General features: G+C 38.0%; 1 protein-coding gene and 1 pseudogene across 3 annotated transcripts in view; both read right to left on the bottom strand.

Moving 5' to 3' along the window:
* The window catches only part of DCLK1 (doublecortin like kinase 1), a 323,350-nt gene that overhangs the window by 112,823 nt on the left and 189,476 nt on the right, over positions 1-21,051 (bottom strand). The gene's annotated exons all lie outside the window — the stretch shown is intronic.
* On the bottom strand, positions 20,390-20,505 carry LOC112482914 (annotated as a pseudogene).

The raw sequence follows: 21,051 nt of genomic DNA, 5'->3' as shown, positions 1-21,051 counted from the left end.
GGTAGGAGAGGGCGAGGATGTGGGGCGACCTGGTCTCCAGTGGCTGAGACAGAGGCTGCGGCAGTGGCAGACGCCTCTTAAAGGGGCCGTGTCTGCGAGCGGATTTTCACGGTGATGGACCTGCTCACTCTGAGCGCCAGTGCCAGTTAGGCTGCATGCAGGGCGCACCAGGGACTCTTAGGGAGACATTGTCAGAGTGAGGGCTTAGGTGAGACTCGCTGGGTACAGAAGTGCTGGCGGTATCCATTGTTCCCTTTTGAGTCCTCCCCACTCTCAGTGTGTGGACACAGCGCCGCCATAGCAGAGACATCATCAAACTGGATAACAGAAGTTGTTCTGCCCAGAGGATTCCCTGAAACTCTGCCTCCCCCATTCGTGGCCCCACCTAAGCCACATCCAGTTGTGTCTTTGGCGAGTCCTGTGCCACTGCTGAGCAATGCCTAGACTCACTCTGGTGGCAGTTTCTGGAGTGGCTTCTTGAGGCAACTATAAGCACAGCATCTGTGGATTGCTTGCTGAATCTTAACAGGTGGCCTTGGAGGGGCACAGGCTGGAGCTACACTTGGCCTGCAGCTGAACCCTTCTCAGGACTGTGTCACTTACTATACGAAGCCACGCTAATAAGACTGGGAGACTTAGGAGTTTTGCTTAGTACATAGAAATAGATACAGAAAGGCAGCCAAAGTGGGAAGACAAAGAAGCAACCAGTCTGAAATGAAGAACACATTATCTGAGATGAGAAGTATATTAAATGGAATAAACAAAGGAATAAACAAAGTGAATAAAGAAGAGGATCAAATGCCCTATCTAGAGGACAGGAAAGCCAATCAGGATACTCAATCAGAATGACAAGAAAAAAGATGCAAAGACAATAAAAATAATTTGAGGATCAAATGGGACACTATTAAGGCTCCAGATATCCATCTGATCGGCGTAACTGAAGAAAATCAAGATCTGGATATCCATCTGATCGGCGTAACTGAAGAAAATCAAGATGTTGAACAGCTGTTTGAAGAAATAATGATGGAAAACTTCCCTAATCTGGTGAAGGAAATGGACATAAAACCCCAGGAAGCTCAGAGAATTCCCAAAACCAGGGATCCAAAGAGGCCCACACCACGACACATCATTAAAATGCCAAGGTTAAAAACAAAGAAAGAATATTAAAAGCAGCAAGAGAAAAACAGATAATTACTTATAAGGGAACACCCATAAGACTAGCAGTTGATTTCTCAAAAGAAACTATGCAGGACAGAAGAGCTTGGCAAAAAATATTCGACAAGATGAAGACTCAGGATCTACAACCAAGGATACTTTATTCAGCAAAGCTACCATTTAGAGTTGAAGGACAGATAAAGAGCTTCCCAGACAAAAACAAGCTAATTTATCACCACCAAGCCAGAATTATAGGAAATGTTGAAGGGACTTCTTTAAGAAGAACAAATACAAAAGACTCATTTCAGATTAAAAGACACAGACAGACTAAAAGGAAGGGGATGGAAAAAATATTGCTTTGATGGACCTAGAAGGTATTTAAGTTAGACAGAGAAAGATAAACAGTATATGATTTCACTTATATGCAAAACCTAAGAAATAAAAAGAACAAACTATTCAAAAACAGACTAAAAAATATAGAGGACAATTTGGTGAAAGACAGAGGGGAAGGGGGTTGGAGGTCTGGGAGCATGGGGCGAAGGGTTAAAGAAGTACAAATTAGTAGTTGATAGTTGGTCGCCGGGGTGGAGCACAGCATAGGGAATGTAGTTAGCATTAATATGGTGGTTAGGTGGAGGGCCATGGGAGGGAGAGAGCAATTGGGGGGATCATTTTATGAACTATATAGATTTCTAACCAATTTACTGTATACTTGAAACTAGTTAAAATAAATAAATTTTAAAAAATTAAAAAAAAATACTTCAGCTGTTTTAGAGAATAAACAGGTAATACCAAGGTGTGTGTTTGGCAGAGCACAAAATATTCAGAAATTTAATTAAGAATTCCCTATTTAGCACCTCCAAATTTACACTTTTATATAATGCAGACTGCTGATTTCTCACCCCATAATCTCAAAATTAAAATAATCAGAGCCTTAGAACGCAAAAGTAATGATTTTATACTCTGAAGAAATAAAACCGGAAATATTTTGCGATTGCTTTTCTATCATAAATAATTATTATAGAGATGGTATAAAGGTGTTCTGTACACAAAATAATAGTCCCACATATGGGAGGGAATTAAAATTTCAGCAGAAGTTCCCTTAAACATAAAGGAAAGCTGGATGATAATGAAGGCAGGATGAGCTCTTAAGAAAGCTTTTATTTCCTTCCAAGGAGATATTTAAAAGTATGGCAGCCAATCATGATTTCCCATGATGGTTTAGATATTGTTCTAACCATCAGCAAGCTGTAGAGTTAATAACTTCTTGGGGTATTACGGAAGTAGCTACCCTGAAGAAACAAAAAGATCTTAGCAGAAGTCCCCCACTGATGCCACAAAGCAATGCTTCTTTGCTAAAAGCACTCTGAAGAGTGCCACTAGGGAGAGTCACTAAGAAGTTAAATTAAGTGCTGCAAATAAACGGGTTTTCCGTGAATCCATTGTGCCTGTGGGTTTCCAGGGAACTCTGAAGACAGCAGCATGAGAGAACCCGGGAAACAGAGATGAAATAAATTCTTTCCTTTTGATAATAACTCGGTACGTGAACTCCAGACAATGCCCACGTTAGGACGGCTTTTATAGTCTGTCAATAGTTTTCAAGATTGTTTCACGGCTCCAGAGAAAAAAGCAAATTAGGGTATTTCATGTAAATATTAAATAGGGTCAAAAAAAGTTAAAACCCAGAGACAAAGTTTCACATGTTTGATATAAGCGCGCGTGAGAGATTTCTGTACACTTTCCAGGTTCATTAATACGGTCTGGACTGCTCTCTGGACTGTCGCTAGACCTTCAGTCCTCCTGCAGTCGGTGCCGAGACGGCTGCTGAGTTTTCAGCTGGACGGCGACTTTCCTCAACATCCGCTTATAATAAAATGAGAAAGAAAAAATGTTTTTGAGTTGCATGTACTTTGACAAAGTGAGATGACATCTCAGTGATTCAATCCTGCTTTCTACACATGTCAAACACAGCTAATGATGCCACATGTTAAAGGCTTGGGGGAAATTACTGATTGTCCAAGCGCCACAGGTGATCCGTTTGGGCAAGAAGGCAAGATGAACACTTGAAAATGACTGAACCAGTTTGAGATGAACATTCCTGGTGATTATCTAAGCTGTTGCTGGACCTGCGACTCAGATGGGTCTCTGAGTTCAAGGTAGAACAGTTAAAACAGTGTGCAATCAAATAAGATATTTGATATCATTTTTGGAACTCCTCCTGGTCAATAGATTTCTGGCTGCATGATCTGGGTTGCTCACAGACCATAAAGGATGCTGTGAAAATTAATAAACAGCGACCTCATTTAAAATGGAGTCGGAAGCTAGAAGTGAGAACACTCACGCAGGTGTCAATCAGAGCACTCTAGTTACCCCAACAGGAGGAGACACACCTTGCACTTTTGACAGGAAGCGATACTACTTAACTACCTCAGGGGGAGGAAGAACAGCTCAGCCAATGGGAGACTGCCATAAGTCAGCCAATGAAAAGTAACTATAGCTGGAACTTTTCAGTTTCCTCCAATGAATTCTTCGTTTACAATAGCCCCTCCCAAGTCCATAGAAGACAGTTCCTCACCTTTGTTTCTCCGGACTTGTTCATGGTTCACCGTTTGACCACATATCCCAAATTGCAATCCCTTGTTGTTCCCAAATGAACACATTTTGCTGAGGAAATATCTGGCTATTTGTTTAAGGCCAATAATGCTGTATTAGTTTTTCATCTCTCTCTTTTCACTTTGCTTCAAGTAAGTCCATTTTCAGGAGGGAGAGACTGGTGAGGAAGAATGGTAAGGATGTGGGAATTTGGGGAGAGGCCATTACTATCATTTAAAAAATAAAATTTCCAGTTTCTTACTCTATGAAAACCCGAGGAAGACCTAGGTACTGATCTCATGAGCATGATTTAACCACTTATGTCGTATGCCTAGGTTATCTATTGAGAGAAGAATTATATCAATACAAATAGAAGCCTTTAGAGGAAAGCATGTCCATATACATATAGCGTATGTAAAATTATGAATGACAAAAATTTCCTGGATCAAAAAAATGTCTAAATAAACTCTTCTTCCTAAATTCTTTCACATTCATGCAATATGAAGGAGACATTTTAAGAGTGAGATAATATTTGTGGGTCATTCTCCACATCTTATTCTGAAAACTCAAGATTTCCTTTTCTCACTTTTGCCAAAAGTGTAATATTTATTATCCAATTTCTCGAGTTTCCTTGTTACTTGACTTTCCTTTTAATGAGAAGTATCTTTCACATCAACTGCCTAATAAAATCCTTGGTTGTGTAGTTTAATTTTAAAGTAACCTCTTCATGAGCCATTTATCTATTTTCCCTTCTATTCCAATGACAGACATTAAACTACATCTCTGGGTAGATGTAATTAATCTTCTATTCCAAAGTGAAGAAAAGAAGAAAAAGGTTAGAAACATTTAAAGCCTCTTTTCTTTTCCTTTTTATTAGGAGAAAGCAGACTATGGGTTGAAAACTTGATTTATTTCCCTTAAACCTATTTGAAGATCACCTTTAAAACAAGGGGTCAAATGTGGCTTGAAATGAATTCCCTGTGTAGTACTTATGTAAGTCCCTGGGTTATAGCATTTCAAGGCTAATAAATATTGTAGTCTTTTGAAGGCAGCCATCTAATGTGACAGAATACAGGATTTTGGAGGGATTGTGGTCTTTCAGTAAAAGGGTCTGGTTAGAAGGGAGACCTTATAGTTGACTTGTGAGGAAACTGCCTGAAATGATATTCCATTTGCATTTGGCCTTCAGCCATCGAACAAATGAGTCATCACTGCAATCCACAAGGTAGTTATCTCTGGCAAAGTAATTCACTAAATGATTTCAGTAAATAACTTGCTTTTTGTGGCTAGACTTATCATCTTCAAATATTTACCCAGTAAATTGCAATGTTAAGCTATGGTAAACTTGTATTTTTATGGTTAATTTGGCCCTTTATTTCCAAAACAAAGAGAAAAATGCCAAGGCATGTTTAAGGACATTCAATTTCACAAGATGAATTTTTTTCCTTTCCAAAAATATTAGCAGAAATGTATTTAAATAATTTTTATAAATCTGTTCTTATTTAAAAAAAAAAAACAGACAAGTAATCTTGTTCTCTTCATCCCTCTTGGCACATCATGTACCTGATAAAAAAAATTAAACAAACCTAAAACATCATTTAAACTAAGAGAGAAGATATTGAACACAATGGACTCTTAGTAACCACAGAATTCTAGTGAGGTCTATTGGGCTCCAACTTGGGGAGAAAACTGTTTATACTCACAAAATATAAATGTTTATACTCACAAAATATAAACATTTAATGCAAAATGTTCCACTTTTTCTTCTAAAATAATCTATCAAAAATATTTTATAATGGATTTATTATTTTCCTAAAGTTGACATATATCCATTATAATAATTCAAACTGCAAAAAAGTTAAAAGAAAATAACAAATTATTTCAAATTGGGAGTTAGAAGTGATGCCATCCTGTGCCACACTAGAATTTTCTGTGTCTTTCTTTGGAAACAACTTTTTAAATTTTATGAACTAGGCTCGCTTCTCTTTTTTTGTTTGGATGTGGCTGATGATGTATTAATTTATTTCATTTTTCATTTTAATTACTTAAATTACTTTTTGTTAACTTTGTTAAGAATATAGTGGAAGACATTTTATGATTCTGATTCATTCTCTCAGCTTTTTTTATTTTTAAAGATTGAGTGATACAAGTTATTTAAGAAGAAATTTGGCTTTTGATTCTCTGATTCACCACTCAATCCTCATCTACAACATTTTTATTTTTACAAATCTCTCACCACCTTCATTACTACTTTCTTCCAAACCTTTTTCTTTCAACTTGTGAAAGAAATGAAGAGAAAATGCACTAACAGCCTATTATAGCCATGCAATGCAATTAACAATAGTACATTTATTAAAAAGTACTGTAAAAGAACATTTAATGATATGGAATGTATATGAGTAAAAACAGTAGATAAAAAAAAAACAGAGTAAAGTGTGCACACGTATGTATAGAAATGTTTTTAAAGGATATTTCTGAATAAGCTTCAAAATGTTTATTTTTCCCCCAGGTCAAAAGATTGCATATAATTTTTCCGTATTCCCAATTTGCTGTAGTATATGAATGTTTCTTTTTAAATGGGAAAATGTCGTTAAATTTTACAAAATTAAAAATTTTTAGAATGAATCCAAGTAGTAAAGGGTGTAAAGTAAAATATGTGTCTCCCCCACTTTCTTTAACTCTTAGTTCTGCATCCCAGAGGTAACCACTGATAACAATTTCTTGGAAGTCTGTCATAAAAAGTCAGTGCATATACAAGCATGCACGAATATGCATATGTGTACATATATGTATGTATTCTTTTGTATTAAAATGAAATATATCATAATATTGATACTTGGATTTTTTTCCCCACTTAACAATACATACTGAACAACTTACCATATTGGCCCATTCAGGTTGACCTAGTTCTTATTAGTGATATTGTAGTATTCCATTAAATGGATATATCATAATTTATTTAGCCAGGCCTCTGTTGATAGCTCTTACATTTTATTTCTCTAGATTTTTTGTGATTATAAATAATCTGCAATGAACTTTATACATATACTTTTTTACATCTGTGCAAAAAATTTCTAGAGACACAGTTGCTGGATCAGTGGTTAAAGATGGGTAGGCCTTTAAGTTTTTTACACTTTGGTGCCAATTGGCAGTATCCTCATTCTTATCAACTTTGTATGAACGTGAGTATTTTCATGCTTTCACAATGCTTTCTTTACCTGTTAAGTAAACGTGTGGTTTCACTGTTGTGTTAATTTATATTTTCTTACTACCTGGTGAATAGAAAACCCTTTTCCCATATGTTTATAAGTCATTAGGACTTTCTCTCTTGTGAATTGCCTGTCCATAGCCAACCATTCCTCTGTTTGTTCTTTTCTTTATTGATTGGTAAATATTCTTCGTATATTTTGAAATCTAGCTTTTTACCGGATATATGTTTTACAAACATAGTATTTTTATCTTTGTCTCCTTTAAATTTTATAGTGTTTTGCTATACAGAATTAACTGTTTTGGATTCTGATTGGCCAAACTTTTCTTTTGAAGGTTCTTGGAATTAATTATTATAAGGAACCCATCTAATACGATATTTAAACAAAAGGTCACAAAATGTTTTCAAGGAATGTTCTCATTATGTGGATGACATTATAGGTTCTAGAAATGACCAATAATGCACATGACTTAGGTAGACTGTACAGTGGAATTCTGCCTTCATGGAGCAGTGCAAAATGTCGAATTTTAAAAAATGGTTTAAACCAGTGGTCCCCAACCTTTTTGGCACCAGGGACTGGTTTCGTGGAAGACAATTTTTTCACTGAGCAATGGAGGGTATGGTTTCGGGGTGATTCAAAAGCATTACATTTATTGTTTGCTTTATTTCTATTATTATTACATTATAATATATAATGAAATAATTATGCAACTGATCATAATCTAGAATCGGATGCCACCAGATGCAGCTGCACAACTGAAGATTATCAACTCACTTGCCACTATGCCACCAGATGCAACTTAATTGTCACTTGCTACTCACTGATAGAGTTTCGATATGAGTCTGCAAGCAATTGATTTATTATGGCCTCTGTGCAGTCAAACCTCTCTGCTAATGTTAATCTGTATTTGCAGCTACTCCCCAGTGCTAGCATCACCGCCTCAGCTCCACGTCAGATCATCAGGCATTAGATTCTCATGAGGAGCTTGCTAACTAGATGCCTTGCATGCGCAGTTCACAATAGGGTTTGTGCTCCTGAGAATCTAAGGTGGAGCTGAGGTGTGATGCTAGCACTGGGGAGGGGCTGAAAATACAAACGAAGCTTAGCTCGCTCGCCCACCCGCCTCTCACCTCCTGCTGTGCAGCCCCATCCTAACCGCCACAGAATGCTATCTGTCCATGGCCCAGGGGTTGGGGACCCCTGTTTTAAATTACAAAAATATTTACAAAAAGCCAAAGTGAATTATCTATATATATTTTAAAACTTCAACCTTTCAAGTTACCATTTCCTTATAAGAGCTATAACAATCATAAGTTGCCTTATCTCCAATTATCACATTAATTTTGTAAAACAAAAAGACTGCCTTATAAATCTAGGTTTAAAATACTTATAAAATTTTTTTCTTTCTGTTTGAATAAAAACAAGCTGTGAGACTGCTAATGGGTATGAGGTTTATTTCTGGGGTGATAAAAATTTTCTAAACTTGATCGTGGTGATGGTTGTACAATTCTGAGAAAATAGTAAAAACCATTGAGTTATACATTTTAAGTGGGTGAACAGTATGTGAATCATGTCACAATAAAGCTGCTAAAAAGTTAAATGGTGGTGAGTTTTGAGGAGAGCTGAGAGCAAAATAAATCACTGTGGTTTGTCAGTCTGTAGCCCACAGCATCTCTGCACCAGCTAGGAAACAACTTCATCAGGAAACAGGTTTTCAGTGAGCTCACTCTTTGTTTATTCTCATTTGCCCTTTTTCCCTTTTCAAATTCTCTTGATTGGGAGAGAAGGCAGAATGAACGGGGATTTTCTAACTGTTTCTCCTATGCATTGTTATTCTTCTGACTCCTGGGATTAAATCACTTTACTTCATTGTAGATGTTCTATGACATAATACAGTGTGGATTAGAGCAAAAGGTAAATACCACTGGATGAATCAAGGAAATTTAGCTTGGCTGATACCAGCTGGGACATATCATAAAGGACCTTTAAGCTCCAATGTGCCCTCATCTTACTGAGGGGGATGTGACACATGCTACTCAATCACAGTACCTACAATGATTATTCAGTGGTAGACTTTTTTGCTTTTTACATTTTTATTCTTGAAGATCTTTCATTAAAATACAATTTAAAAATAAAAATGTTGCATTATTTCATTATTTCCAACAGATTTTGATGATTATTACCTTCATCATTAAATTTTTAAACCCCAGAGTATGAGTCAAAATCGAGGTAAACTACCCTTCTCTCTCTGTACAAATCTGAAATGAGCCAGGGATGAGCAAAAGTCTAAAACTAATTAAATTCAGTGGACTCATCCTTAATACACATAATTGGAGAAACATTATTATGTTCTTCAATTACATTTACTAATATATTTGTGTAAAGTGTTCTTGTGTCTCAGACTTAGAAAAAAGTTAGATATCAGTATCTAACAGAAAGTGAAGAGGTTTCCGGTCAAGACACTGAGTAAGTAAATGATGTGCTCGCCTCCTCTCATGACCACATCAAAATTACAACTAAACTACAAAACAGTCATCATTGAGAATTGTCTGAAGTCTAGCTGGACAGAGATCCTACAACTAAGGACACACAGAAGAAGCCATGTGGAAACTGATAGGAGGGGCGGAGACACAGAACAGGCTGGTCTCACACCTGCGTGTGGCAGTTAAAAATTGGGAGGAATATCTCAACTGCAGAGGTCCCCTCAGAGAAGTGAGAGGTCCTGGCCCCACACCAGGCTCCCCAGCCCAGGGTTCCAGTGCCGAGAAGAGAAGTCCCAATAACTTCTGGCTGTGAGAACTAGCGGAGATTGTGGCTGAGTGAGACAGGGCTGTAGGAGTCTCTGGTGATTCTATTAGAGGGCCCACACATGGACTTGCTCACTAACAGACTCACTCGCTCTGAGCTCCAGTACTGGGGGCAGCAACTTGAAAGGCGCCAGTGACATACAGGGAGGAAGTGAATTGTTTGGCTTCAGAGCGAGGGCTGTGGGCCAGCTTTCTCCCAGACAGAAGTGCTAGCAAAAGCCATAGTTCCTCCCCACGACTGGTGTGCAGACACAGGCGAGCACCATATCTGAGTCTCCATTAATCTGGCTAATACTGTTCACCCTGCCCAGGTGATTCCCTGAGACCCCACCCAACTCACCTTGCAGGCCCACCCAAGCCTCTCCCAGTGGCTTTTCTATACAGTCTGTCTTGGCTCATACTGCGGGCTTTCCTAAAACCTTTTGAAAATTCACAAAATACAGACAAGCAGCATCTGGCCTCGGCGTGCTCCATACCACTTGCTGAGCAGCCCCAAACTCAGCACTAGTGCTGTGGGCCATGGTTTGAGGCTTGGCCTCCAGAGGCACTTCCAAGCCCAGTGTGTGTGGCGACCACTGAGAATTACTTGGTGGGACAAGCCAGGTGGTCCCAGGCAGGGCACGAGCTGTGGCTGAACTTGGCCTGTGGTGGGGCCCCTCCCAGGAGGTCCTAGGGTCAGCATACCCAGTGGCCAGCTTCAGATCAAGCTAGAACACCACTGGGGTCACATATGAGGTCTATCCACCCAAAGGTCAGACAGAGAAGGCACTAGAGCCCTGCTAAAGCGAATCCTGTCCCATAGGGTCAGCCCTGCACCACAGCTCCTCCATTGTAGCCACCTGGTCAGTCCTCATAACCAAACAGCCTGAGGATCAATCCCTCCCTGTGACATGCAAACAGCAAGGAAGCCTCGATTACAACAGAAAGGCACACCCAACCCATACATGGGACAGACCTGGAGCACCCGGCTTAGGTGACCAGGGAGACTGTGCCACCAGGCCCCACAAGACACCTACTATATAAGACTATTCTACTAAGAGCGGGAGATGTTGCAGCCCTACCTAATACAGAAACATAAATACAGGAGGCATCCAAAATGTGGACACAAAGAAACATGTTCCAGTTGAAATAACAGAACAAAGCTCCAGAAAAATAACTAAACAAAATGGAGACAAGCAATCGACCGAATGCAGAGTTCAAAATACTGGTTATAAGGATGCTCAATGAACTTGGGAGAAGAGTAAATGAACCCAGTTAGAATTTAACAAATGGATAGAAAATATAAAAATGCAAATAGAACAAGTCAGAAATGAAGAATACAACAACCGAAGTAAAGAATACATTAGAGAGAATCAACAATAGATTAGATAAAGTAGAGGACTGAATCAGCGATTTAGAAGAGAAAGTAGCAGCAAACACCCAATCAGAACAGCAATAAGACAAAAAAATCCAAAAACATGAGAGTAGTTTAAGGGGCCTCTGAAACAACATCAAGTATTCCAACATTCGCATCATAGGGGTACCAGAAGGAGAAGAGAGAGACCAAGGAATTGAAAACCTATTTGAAGAAATAATAATGGAAAATTTCTTTAACCCGATGAAGGAAATAGGCATACAAGTCCAGGAAGCACAGAAAGTCCCAAATAAGGTGAACCCAAACAGGCCTACACCAAGACACTTCATAATTAAAATGTAAAAGATTAAAAGAGAGAATCTTAAAAGCAACAAGAGAAAAGCAATTAGTTACCTACAAGGGAGCTCCCATAAGACTGTCAGCTGATTTCTCCACAGAAACTTTCCGAGCCAGAAGAAATTAGCAGGAAATATTCAAAGTGATGAAAAGTAAGGACCTACAACCAAAATTACTTTACCCAGCAAAGCTGTTATTTAGAATTGAAGAACAGATAAAGACCTTTTCAGACAAGAAAAAGCTAAATAATTTCATCAACACCAAACTAATATAACAACAACAACAAAATGTTAGAGGGAATTTTTTAAGATGAAGAAAAAAAGATAAAAAATATGAACAATAAAATGGCAATAACTGCATATCTATCAATAGTTAATTTAAATGTAAAAGGATTAGATGTGCTAATCAAAAGAAAAAGTGGTTGAATGGATAAGAAAACATATGCTGCCTACAAGAGACTCACTTTAGATTGAAAGACACAAAAACTGAAGGTGAAGAGATGGCAAAACGTATTTCATGAAAATGCAAACAAAATAAAAAAGCTGGGGTAGCAGTACTTATATCAGACAAAATAGATTTAAAACAAAGGCTATAACAAGAGACAAAGAAGGACCCAGTAATCCTATTTCTGAATATTTGCCTGAAGAAACCTAAAACACTACTTTGAAGGGACATGTACATCTATATGTTCATTGCAGCATTATTTACAATAACCAAGATATGGAGGCAACCTGGGTGTCCATCAATTGATGAATGGATAAAGAAGAGGTGGTACATATATACAATAGAATATTACTCAGCCGTAAAAAAAAGAATGAAACCTTGTCATCTACAACAATATGGATGGACCTGGAAGGTATTGTGTTGAGTGGAGTAAGTCAGACAGAGAAAGACAAATGCTATATGATTTCACTTATATGTCGAATCTAAAGAACAAAACAAACAAACAAACAAAACAAAAAGAAACTCATTGATACAGAGAACATTTTGATTGCTGGGAGGAGGTGTGGGCATGAAGGAAAGGCAAAGGATTAAGAAGTACAAATTGGTAGTCACAAAATAGTCATGGGGATGTAAAGTACAGCATAAGGAATATAGTCAATAATCTTGTAATAACTATACATGGTGTCAGATGGGTACTACATTTATCAGGGTGATCACTTCATAAGTTATATAAATACCTAATCACTATGTTGTACACCTGAAACTAACATAATATTGTATGCCAACTGTAATCGAAAAAACGTCAGGGGGATGTAAAGTACAGCATAGAGAATATAGTCATGTATTTTCTTGCAAAAAAAAAGTAATCGGACAAACAAATTTTATTAAGTATTCTGGACGACCCCACAAAGGGTCCAGGATACAGTTTGTGTCCTCAAAGCATTCATCACCCTTGAAGAACTTTGGCCCACCTTTGCCATATGAAGGTGCTGTCCTACGGTAAAGGGATAGTTAACTACTTTGTGAACACGGGCCGTTTCTCATTTAATCACATCTCATTTCCCTGTTCCATGCATGTGACATTGTCTGGTAGCCCTTCCTGCGAAACGCCTCAGGACTTTGTTCATATGGAGACTTTAGCATAAGGTAAATAGTCTTGGATGACTCATGGAAACTTTTTTTGGCTGGAAAAAAATGGAGAGCCCCTGATATCTCAGAGGAAGAAAGAAATGTAATTAAAATATGTTAAAAGATGAATGTGCACAGACTCAGCTGTGACATAACAACACACAAGTCATTTTCAGTAGCGTTAAAGTGGATCTTTGTTTTCAGATGGAAAGTTGTGCCTGGACACATAGGAGGAGTGCAGTGTACTTGTTTAATAACTGCTGGATGAATAAATGAGACTCAAGACAAGGACATCTATCCTATCTTGATATTTTCTTTCAAAGGGTCTGAACTACTGAGGGAGGGGGAGGGACACACAGGGACACTGGCAGGAAAAGGGAAAGGCAGTGAAAGGGGCAGGTAGCTTTTCCATAAGGAATCCAAATATTCCTGTTATTCACCTACCACCTGCACTCCAAACTTATTCATTAATTCACTCACTTGGCAAATATTTCTTGAGCATTTACCATGTGCCAAACACTATAGATATTCAAAGAAGAATAAAACTCCATCTCTATCCCGAAAGAAGAAACGCAGACACATTAACAGCTTTGACAAAGTCAGTAATAGTTACCATTTGTTGAGCACATCTTCCGTGCCAGGCACTATGCTAATTCCTTTCCATGTGCTGTCATGCTCAACACTATGAGCTGGATGCAAGTGCGACCCTATCATGTAGGTGGAGAAATTAAGGCAAGGGACTTTCCCTGGGCCATACAGCCACATAATGTGAGCTAGAACCTGAACCTGGTGCAGTCTGATACTAAAGCCCCACACTGGAATATAACTGTCACCCTACACTGGAAAGGGCTTTCATAGCAGGAAGGGAAAAGGGCCACACTAGCCTGGGAGCAAGGGGAGAAGAAAGCTCGTGGGCACGGAGCACCCACCTCTGCTCTCATGTCAGAGCTGGACCTATAAGTAGGAGTAAGAGTTTCCTCAAGAAAAAGAGGAAGCAGCACGAGAAAATGTATAAAGGCACAAAAATGCCCAAGAAAGTGGTGGGAAGCTCAAAATGACCGCATGGGAATATTCAGGATTGGAGCAGGAGCTTGAAAATCAGGCTGCGCAAAGCCCTGTGCATCACAGGCTTCGATTCTTGCTGAGTGATCCTTCTGGCCTCCTAAGCCTGCCACTGAAATGCAGCCACGAGGGGCAGAGAGGACGAAGAAGAGATGGCCAAGAGCTCAGATCTCAACAACATTCCATCTCCCAACTCTCCCAGACAACGACTCTCATTTTCAAATATCCAGACACTGCATTGATGATTAACAGAATGAGCGACTCCAGTCCAGAGCATGACTAAAAAGCCAATCATATTCAAGTAATCTCGAATGCCTATTTTTTCTTATAGGAAAGAAAAACACTTCAGATGAAAATTCTCTGGATGGGTTTTCAAATATGTTTTGATCATTCCAAATTATCCTTAATGTAACTTTAGAAATAATAACAATAGAAGACCAATTATGGTTAGATGTTTCATGGTTTTTTGAGACAGCATTTAAATTACCATATAGGCATATTTCCCTAAGCTGTATCTATTTTAAAGTACAGTGGGTCCTTTATGTAATCAATGCACATACTCCCCTTATTCCCAGTTGCCTTGAGTTAGTTAACTTCTTTAAATGATAGAGAGGGTTAGTCACATCTTGATATTTATACCATGTGCTTAGCTATCTCTATGAACTATTTTATGTGAAGATTTTAGAGAAGAACACAAGTAAAGCATCTATTTTTTGATAAACTGTAACCATTTTACAGTGATCATTATAATTCAGTATCAACGTATTAGAGAGAAAAAATCAGGAATTGCCTGCACTGTATAAACTTGAGGATAAACTCACTTTTACCATAATAGTTTTCAGTGAAAGTAGAATAAACCATTTTAATGGAAAAAAAAAAAAGTACTAATACATTTACTACCACCAACCCAAATTTGTAAAAATTCTACAAATATCATCAAAGGCACTTAATTCCAAAGCATTATCAAAATGGGAGATTACTATCAGTGGTTGTTTGACCTTCTCATGAGTGATTTTTTTCTAGTTCACATAAACTTAAACCTCTCCTAACAAAAATTACTCTTTCTTCTTTATAACTTAGTTAACCACATTCCATTCTCCCAAACATTCTTAGGAGAATATAAATTCAGTGCATTACTTTGAAATTATTATTCAGAAAAAATTTCAAGGAAGAGATATTAAATGTATGTGTGTGTGCATACTCCAAAGGGAAAAATATTTTAAATATTTATTTTGAAACAGGGTAGAAAATTGATGAGTTTTGCTTCTAGGACATACAAGTTTCTGAGAAAATTTGGTTAGACTGTAGATAGCAACAATAAAAGAAAGTGAAAAAAATGTTAAATATGCTATTAGAACTTAATAAGTAGGAAAAAACGAGTGAAGATGATCGATTTTCTTTGAAAGTATATAGAAAACAGCGGTGTTCTTCTTATCAAAGAGCCTATTGAAGCTCTACAAAGAAATCCTCTGCGTCTCTCACGTGCCCAGTACTAGCATGGCACGACAAAGGGTCTTCGTGACCATTTAAAGGAGCATAGACTTTATCCTTAGAGGATAGGGGAAGGGTAGTAAGGAGGCTCCTTAATCTGTTGAAGAATTTTAAAGAATGACAGTGACTTTGTCAGATTTGCATTTAGAGAGAACACTAAGAAGCAATGTGAAGGATGAATTTGAGGAGTGCAAAGCTGGAGGCAAGGAAACCAGCCAGGGGACAGACAGCTCGCAGAGCCATGAGAAACGAGGCGTGCCTAACCCAGCCATGAGGAAGCATAGAGGGCAGGGACCAAACCGGCCTGATTAGAGCGTGGGTGAGAAAAAGTGAATATGACTTTTTGGGGGCTCAATGAATATTGAAGGGATGTTTGAAATGAATTATTTAGCAATGCTGCTTGGCCTATGGCAGGTAGAGTCACAATAATGATGCATATTCTAGGAGAACTTTTTTTCCTATCAAAGGCTATTAAACCATAGGGGGAAAATGAGAACTAGACACATTTCTAAAGTAGCACAAAAACTAAATTTTATCACTAGTTAGTTGGGGAATGTTACTGGTGGTGATAGCAGGCAGCGGGCTAAGTTTTTCCCTCTCAGGTAAGTAAAACATAAAAATTCCGAATTACCCACCTGAAAATAAAACTGAGAATGATCACAAGTTCAATTCGAGGTATACTATAAAAACGTACATACCTGAGACAGGAGATTGTAACTGATAAAATCATATTTGACATTCAAGTGCTTAGAGGATTGGTTTATTGTATTTTAATTTTTCTTCTTAATTTTTGTGTTTATAATCATTAAATTTCACTCAGAATTGAGAGACCATCTACCTCAGCAATATGCAAGGTTATTAATATTGTAGAAGCCTTCAAATATATATAGGAAAACATTAAGTTCCCCAGACCTAAAATATATCATCTAAACCAGCACAAGGCACCAAGGTGGGGCAGATGTGGCTGGTTAGGTTAACTCTTTTTTTTTTAGTTTAGTTTTCTATGATTCACTTCCATTACTGCTTCCCAAGGTCAACTATGAACACGACTTAAGGTCTATGAAAGCCTCAATAAGTTCCAATTACAGGTACATGATTATTTCCTGGAACTACAAATGCCTAAAAATGTCTTATCCTAGAAAAGCAGGCCACAGTAAGATACCTCTTCAATTGTCAGCTAATTAGTGGTCCCTGCCCAGTTTTCCAGGAAAAGCTTTGCAAAAGAAATGAAACATATTTCTCAGTACCCCCAAGCCTTCGAGATAATAATTAAGTCTTGTGAGTATATGTGTAAATAGAAATGTCTGGAAATTATACCCTTTCTAATGAGTGAGAGGAAACATAAGCAGTAAATATTTCCTACGCTACGAAGAGTTTGTTCGTAAATAATGAGAATCCATATTGGCTGTAGTCTCACTATTTTAGCATGTTTGCAACAACAGAGAAGGAGAACATTTAGTACAGTCTGGTTGGTTTAAAAAGAATTGTGAATTATCATTTTAAAACTTGTCCAAGCATGAGTGGGCAAAATAAGCACAAGGCGATTCTTGGCTGGTATGACCACTGGGGACACATTTTTGGGTGCACTGTAGTCTAGTAATAGCTTTAAGTTCTTGTTTTACCTCCTTAAGTTATAGGCAGAAGATGAAGCTCTGCCTACGGGGAGGCGCGAATATATAATGATTGACAAGGAGGAATACTTTGGGTTCCAGTTCCTGCCCTCCCCTTTCCCAAACAAGAAAGATGATTTCAACCATATCATTGAAATGATGATAAAAGGAAGAGATTCTAGTGTCATCTCCCAATCATCTCCTTATTCTTAGTATCCACAGTAAGCCCAGGAAAATAATATAAGAAGGGGAGCAGCTTGAGTATGCTGGTCTTTCACATAAGTATGTATGAATGAGAAAAAGAAGTGTGTGTGTATGAGAGAAGACAATTAAAGTGTATGGAAGTGTGCATGGCACCACACAAGAAAGTATGTCAACGCTGACACTGACTACACACACTGGAGAACTAACTAAGCAAGCAGGAAAAAAACCTTATGAAAATGTAGTTTGGCCATTAAGAAGGAATGCTAATTACAGTAATTTCTCTGAACTGCTTACCACATCTTAATTACCAGGCGGCATGGTGATGAATATGTAAATCATTAACTATGTGTCAAATTAACTTGTGCACACTTTAACCACAACATTGAACTCTGCTAAGATATCGTCTGTCTTCATAATTTATCACTCCTCTAGTACAGTCATTGGCCCATAACTTGAAATCTTGGAAGCTTAGAAGGATTGACAAGGTGAGGAAGGAATCAAATGAATATTTAAAGTAATAATTTTGAAAAAAACGGCACATATATAAATAAGGACAAGAGAAGACTTGGTAAAAAAATGCTCACTGTTCTATGTCACATGAAATTTACCCTAGATGTGTTGATACTTTGGGAAAAATGAACACATTAGAATAAATATCTACCAAGTTTTATAATCAAATTCCTAAAGAACATTCGATAGGTATTTTTTAAATATAAATTAGAAAAGTATCAAAAATGCCCTTGGCTTTCTCTAAAACCATGTCTAGTATACAATAAATAGTAGTAAATACATTTACTAATTATTTTCTTCCTTAATGAGAACACAACCTCATGAAAAAATTTCACAAAAATTGAAATGTAGTGATGCTAATATAAATAACAAAGAAGAAATCATTGAATAATAGCAATGGAAATATCTAGATAATTTGGGAAATATAATATACAACTAAAGAAATGTTATACGGGAGAGCATAAGCCAATTTCTTTAGCTTTAGGAGACTTTAGGTTCAAATAAATAAACATTTTATAGAAATGATTCACCACGTTTTTTATATGAGCACTGTACAGGCTCATTTATATCGGTTTTTTTTTTTGACCTTGGCACTAATGATACTTTGGGCCAGATGCTTCTTCATTGTGGGGGACAGTCTTCTGCATTGTAGGATATTTAGCAGCACCACTGGCTTCTACCCACTAAATGACAGAAGCTTTACTTCCCACCCCTAGAAGTGACAAGCAGAAATGTCTCTATGAATTGCCAAATATACTCCGGGGGGCAAAACTGACTTTTGTTGAGAACCACTGCTTTAGAGGATGTGGAAACATGTACAGAAATTAAAAACTCTGTTAAAAATCAATATCTTTACGATTGTTATCACAATCATAAAATGCGCTAGCCAAGTTCACTATTTTAAACAAGAACAGGCGACTTTTTTTTTATGAGAATTATCAAATGAAGATACTATATGAAAAATAAACTCAGCAAAACGAAAAACGCACCAAAGTCTGTGTGTTTTTTGAAGGTAGGTGTTGAGAGAGTGAGAAAGAAACTAGAAATGAGGAAATGTTCTCTTGCACTTATAAAATTAAAAACAGAGGACATAAAATTAATTCAGTAAACATAGCAGATTATAAAAATATACTTCAGTTCCATATCATGGTTTAAATAGAGAGATGAAAACAAGGATAAAACAGGAGACATAGGTAGGAAAAGACGGAATAGATAAGATGGCGGAGGTGGGGTGGCAATGGGGGTGGATATGAGGCAAAACTCGAGAAAGAAGAAAGGCAGGCAGATTGGTAGTTAAAAGTAGAGCTTCTCTTGGCCCTACATCTCTACTTTTTCCAGCCCTCTCCTCTTAGACCCTGAGCCAACATCCTTCTGCTCGGGCTCTACCAGCTGTTCTGTGTGCCCGTGAAGGAGGATGCTGGGATAAGAGACTAGAGAACAGGGGAGAATCTCAGCCAGGAAAGAAACAATGACTGTCCCGGAAGGCTTGGGAATTGAGAAATGACATGATCGGTGCCTAGCTTAACCGTACAGAATGACTTTTTTTGAGGAAGCGTTTGTGTGGAGAATAGTGAAGAAGCTAACCGTTCAGGAGGAAGGTGATGAGAGCCTCAGTTAGGGTGCTGGCAGGAGAAACTGAACATAATAGAACTATTTAAATTTTGTATAATACTTTGAAAGGTACTATCCATTATTTGTTCCTTAGAACGATCAACAATAGATTTAGATATGCTTTATGCATGGGAATATTTCATAAAAACTAATTCAGTTTAATTCAATTCAATGTACTTCGTTAACTTATGATCCCTATTTAACTCATAAGGGAACCAAAGCCCAGTGAAGATAAATGACTAGCCCATGATCAGTCAAAAGGTTAGTAAATTTTGGAGCCCAAGATGAAACCCAGGTCTTAATTCCAAAATCCAAGGCTTCATTTACTGCATTAGTTGCAACAAATCTGTAGTTAGCATGTGTGCTGATTCTCTCCATTTCTTCGCCACTGCAGACATTGCTAATTGATTTCCTACCAAGAGCTTGGATGTGGCCCCAGAATCCAGAAAACGGAGCTCCACAGAGCTACCCTAAATCAACTTTTTCATATCCTGCAGTGTACCACATTACTTCTCCAACAGAAAGGCAGAAGATAGGGTAGAGATGCTTTGCAGGCAGAACCATTATCATTTGGTAGCTGTGGGGGTGGAGGTGGGGAAGGATAAACATCAAGAATGACTCAAGAGTTAAGCCTGGGTAACTAGAGGGGTGATGCACTATTAACATAAGTAATAGAGCTGGGAGCAACAGTGGAGCTATAAGCAATATTCTGAATGTGATTTTAGACGTGTTGAATTCATAATGAGGGCAGGGACAGTTGCAATCGCCTCTGAAGGAGGCTATTCAGAGGGAAAAAGGCAGGGCCTCCTGAAGATATAGATCCAAAAGACACCGGCCAGATCTTTTTATTTTATTTTTGTTTATTATTATCAATTATGCCTACAGCACCTGGTCTTCCCAGGTGGTCTCCCATCCAAGTACTAACCATGCCCGACCCTGCTCAGCTTCCAAGATCAGACATCGGGCTTGTTCAGGGTGGCATGGCCGTAGACCATGGACCATGGCTCCACTGGGGCGCGGACCCAGGACCTTCTGCGTGTAAAGCAGACGTGCTAACGCTACACTATGGAACCACGTCCCAGACCTTTGTAGAAGAGATGAAATAAGGAGGTTCCAAAGTCCTGATTTAAAAGACACTGCTGCGAATCATTTTGCAAGCCAAGAAAATTCTCCTATAATTCAAATAATCACCACATCATAAAAATTTGAATTTCCACATACTAGGTTCCATTTAACAGGAAGGAGGGGAACAACGAAGAGAAAATGGCTCTCCAGCAACTGCCACAATGAGAATTATAAACAATTTCTGAAAACGCCACAAACTAAATTAAGTATTAAACTTTAAATGCTTAATCACGACAAGATGTTTTGAATTAAAGGGAGTTTTGATGAGCTGCTTCTATGAGTTGCCCTTCAGCATAAGATTAAAAATGCAAGGCCTTCTACCAGCTCATGATGTTCCTTAAGTGTCACCATGTCAGACACACAGCAAATTAAACAGAACACCATGAAAAATGTCTGCTTATAACTAGGAGGCA

This window comes from Pteropus alecto, unplaced genomic scaffold (genome assembly GCF_000325575.1).
Source record: "Pteropus alecto unplaced genomic scaffold, ASM32557v1 scaffold16, whole genome shotgun sequence".
NCBI classification, from domain to species: domain Eukaryota; kingdom Metazoa; phylum Chordata; class Mammalia; order Chiroptera; family Pteropodidae; genus Pteropus; species Pteropus alecto.
The sequence above is the reverse complement of the archived record's forward strand: the minus strand, read 5'-3'. Positions and strand labels throughout refer to the sequence as shown.